The sequence below is a fragment of the Malaclemys terrapin genome, chromosome 11 (genome assembly GCF_027887155.1).
Source record: "Malaclemys terrapin pileata isolate rMalTer1 chromosome 11, rMalTer1.hap1, whole genome shotgun sequence".
NCBI classification, from domain to species: domain Eukaryota; kingdom Metazoa; phylum Chordata; order Testudines; family Emydidae; genus Malaclemys; species Malaclemys terrapin.
In genome coordinates, this window is record NC_071515.1 from 12,434,459 (window position 1) to 12,438,748 (window position 4,290).

At 48.9% G+C, this 4,290-nt stretch overlaps 1 pseudogene; it reads left to right on the forward strand.

The window, feature by feature from the left end:
• Nucleotides 1-493: 493 nt before the first annotated feature.
• On the forward strand, nt 494-1,071 carry LOC128845223 (apelin receptor-like; annotated as a pseudogene).
• Nucleotides 1,072-4,290: the final 3,219 nt, after the last annotated feature.

Genomic DNA, 4,290 nt, shown 5'->3' on the forward strand with positions numbered 1-4,290 from the left:
CTGGCCAGGGCTGGCTCTAGGTTTTTTTCCACCTCAAGCAAAAAAAAATTTGGCTGCCCCCCTGCTTTTTTTTGTGTGTGGCTTTTACAGGTTTGCACTTTGCAATGGGTTTTTTTTTTTTTGGCTCCCCTGGTGTGGAGTCTGGAGCGATTCCACTTGCCCCCCAACCCAAGCAAACAGGAGCCCCCCTTGTTCCCTTTCTGTCTCTCTTGAAGCTTCGCTCTGTGCTGGGAGGCAGGGGGTGAGGGTACTCTGGAAGGAGGGGGAGAAGTGATGTGCCTGGGTCAGGGGCTGGGATTCTGGATTGGGGTGCGCCTGGGGCAGAGGGCAGGAACCTGGCCAGGCAGAGCAGCAGCTGGGGGTGGGTCTCCGGGCGCACCGCAGGGGGTGGGGGCAGTGGCGGGAGCTCCCTTTATAGGCGGCGGCGGGGTGCAGTGCGGGGCCATAGAGGACGCAGCTGTGGACCCACTGGGCGGCGAGCCCTACTATTACTATGGGGAGGCGAACAAGAGCAGACTGGGAGGTTTCCTTCTCGCTGCTGCCCATGCTCTACATGCTGGTCTTCGTGCTGGGGCTGTCAGGCAACGGGTTGGTGATGTTCACCGTGTGGCGGGGCCACGGGCCAAGCGCCGCTCCGCCGACACCTACATCAGTAACCGGGGGCTGGCTGACCTGGCCTTCGCGGTGACCCTGCCGCTGTGGGCCGCCTACACGGCGCTGTGCTTCCACTGGCCCTTCGGCTTGGCGCTGTCCAAGCTCAGCAGCTACCTGGTGCTGCTCAACATGTTCGCCTCCGCCTTCTGCCTGGACTGCCTCAGCTTCGAGCGCTCCCTGGCCATCGTGCGCTCGCTGCCGCGCTCCTGGCCCGTGCACCCCCGCGCCGCTCTCGCTGCCCGCGCTCTGGCTGCTGGCCCTGCCCGCCCTGCTGCTGCGCGACACGCAGCCCAGCCCGGCCCACAACCGGAATGCCGCCCCCGGAAATGTGCCGCCTCAAGCATGTGCTTGCTTTGCTGGTGCCTAGAGACGGACCTGGCACGGGCTATGTCTGCAGGAGACCCCATCTCCCATTAAGCCAGGTCTGGTGATGGGCAATTTGGCCTAACAGAGTCTGTCCTCCATCTATAATGTTTTGGAATTTATTGTGGGATAAATGGTTTGATGCTTGGCAACTGAAGTGCTGACTTCAACATACTTATTAATCATCACTTCATTAACTCCCAGCATAACACGAAGAGCCATTCTTCTTTTTAATGTCCGTTTGTTTGTTCAAATGGTCATGCACAACAGCTCCTAGCTGTTTGTGGAGGAGGAGGGAGTGACAGAAGGGGAATTAATTATTCCACTGTTCTATAATTTGATACATCTGATGATCAGGACCTTAACTAACACACAGTGTTACTTCAGGCTATTTAGATTTGTTCAATTGCTTTCTATCTTCCCAAGCAAATTGAATGGGCTGATCTCATGACATTCTCCTTCTAGCCAGGTTTTTTACCAATTGGATTGTTTATTTCCACTGGAAGCCTCCAAGCCAGTCTCCTTTAGGCACTTCACAAGGATTATTTCAGTGCTGAAGTGGAATGGTTCGCTCCAGCTGAGATATAAACAGTAATGCTTTCAAAACATCACTTTTTAGAATGATGTGGAGTTCCCTGAGGTCCTTGGGGATATTAAGTGCACTAAGAGGCTACAAAAACACAAACAGGTTATGAGCACGCTCTTGGATACAGGAAGTAATTTGTGCTCCATAAATATCAAAGGGGTAATGGAAGAAACCTGATTTTAAGTATTATTGACAAATATGCAAGAGGCAGGCTTGAGTCATGTATTTTGAAGTTAATCTAATGTACACTTTGAGGAAAACTTGACTCATCTTGGGTGGGTAGGGGAAAAAAACCCAAAATATTTATTTTCTCTGTCCAATGAGAGTAATGAACTGCAGATACAAATCCTCTGCCCGTGTAGATCAAAGGAAATGCACTGAAGTAGCTGACGTTTAGGATCTGGCCTTTGAGGTGTGGCTAATCAGCATAGCTATCTTCAAGGCTGATTTGAGCAAGTGAGAATCGATATAGGCTGGGAACTCGATGTATTTATACAGTTCCCTGAAATCCAATCATGGCTTTCCCATAAGACTAGCAGCCCCAGTCACTCAGGGCCTGTGAGGACAGAAGCTAAACTGCGTCATGTAGGCCTTATCCTGAGCACCTGGGAATTTGGAGAGGGGCAGAGCCTCGGATGGTCCAGTCCCTCTCCCAGAGTGCAGGGGGAGCAGAGGGTAAAGTCAAGTGAAACAAGAGGTGAAGTTGTCACTGAACCAGGCAGAGAGCAGGGAGAGCTCTCCATGTAGGGGGAGCTGTGCTCCACTCCCCCAGGGGGGAATGAACAAAATGTGAAGCCTTTTGATGGAAAGGTTCCAGCTGCTTGCCTTAGCTGGCCCAAGAGTCAAGGCAAAGGGGGTGGCCTCCCGTCTTCATCCCCTTTGAGGCAATTTATGCCCCTGGGGACACTTAGCAGGAGCCATTCGCAGCCTCTCCCAAGCAGACCTGCCGTCCTCGCTTGCCCTTGCAGGGGATAGGTTCTTGTGCATTTCCCTGCACACCACTGCTAGGGCCAGAGCTAATCACTATTATTAATTACTTACTACTAGCAGTAGTATTACCATAGAGCCTAGCCCTCTCAGTCATGGAGTGGGACCCCATCATGCTAAATGCTGTGCAAACACAGAACAAAAAGGAAGCCCCCACCTCCAATCAGTCCTACTCTGCAGATTTTTAATTCTTTGGTTGGGTTTATTTTTCACTATTGCCAGGTTGGGCCTCAGAGTAGGCCTGATTAATTCTTTTAAGCAAAAAACAAACTTACAACACAGAAGAAATATATTTCCCTGCCCAGGAAGCATTGCCTTATTAGGCTGGGTTCTGGCTACCACTCCTTCCTCAAATAGGCTGTTTCCCCTACAAGGAAGAGAATCATAGAATATCAGGGTTGGAAAGGACCTCAGGAGATCATCTAGTCCAACCCCCTGCTCAAAGCAGGGCCAATCCCCAGACAGATTTTTACCCCAGTTCCCTAAATGGCCCCCTCAAGGATTGAGCTCATAACCCTGGGTTTAACAGGCCAATGCTCAAACCACTGAGCTATCCCTCCCCCCAAGAGAAGACTTCCACCTAGGAAAAGCCTTTTCTTCCTGCTACAGCTTGTTTCTCATCTCTCCTCCCTCTGGCACCAGAAGAGGGGTTTTTAAAAGTCACCAGCAGCCCTTAATTGGACTCAGGTGTCTCTAATTAACCACCTTCCACCATTCTCTTATAGCTGTCAGGTCTGACTTTGTTACGCTGTTTATAATAAGCATCCAGACTGGGAGCAGCAACAATTCCCCCAGAACTTAGGTGATCAACCGTGTGCTGAATTATCAACATCAACTGAATATTTACAGAAATATTTTGTGAGTAATCCACCGTTCAAATGTGCTGCTGCAAAATAATTGTAACTAGCAAACACCATTCGTAAAAATCACAATCTGTTTGTGGATAAAGTTGTGAAAAGAGGGGGAGAACAGGATCAATTTGCACCATAGATTATTCATTTTGGATTGTTTGCCTAGCAAATTGTTCAGTTCAACAGATGCCCTTATTTCATCCCCCAGTATCACACAACGCGTTTCAACACTAGTCACCCTTCATTCTGAAATCTATCCTGTTGGCCTCCGCTGTACTGTACTAGTGTATGGACATCTCACATTTCCCTTTCACCCTTTTTCCAAACCACAGATGATTACTGTGCAGAATGCATCTGTTTCCGCTTTCATACATTGCAATCAAACATTCCCATTAAACATTCTGACTGAGAAACAAAACAAGTCTATATACCAATAGGTTGTCTTGCTTTCCTAATCTCCTTCTCTTACAACACATTGGTCCAGTATACTAAACAACCATGCATGGTGTGGTTTTAGACACAATGCTAGTCAAAAGGGTGTCATGGGATATAGTGAGATCCATTCCATCAGGAAATGATAAGAAATGACAGGACCAGGTACATGTCCAAATGACTTTACTGGTGTGCTGATGGGTCCAGTTTACCAAAATACTTAAGTATGCTTGTAACTTTAAGCCCATGCATTGTCCCATTGAAGTCAATTGGTTAGTTAAAATTATGCACATGCTTAAGTATCTTGCTGAATCTGGGCATATATTAGCAGTGCCGGCATCCATCCAATCCATTTGGGGGAATAAGGAGGAGCAGTGAGCTTCCTCCCCTTCCTCATCTGGTCTCACCGCCGGAGGG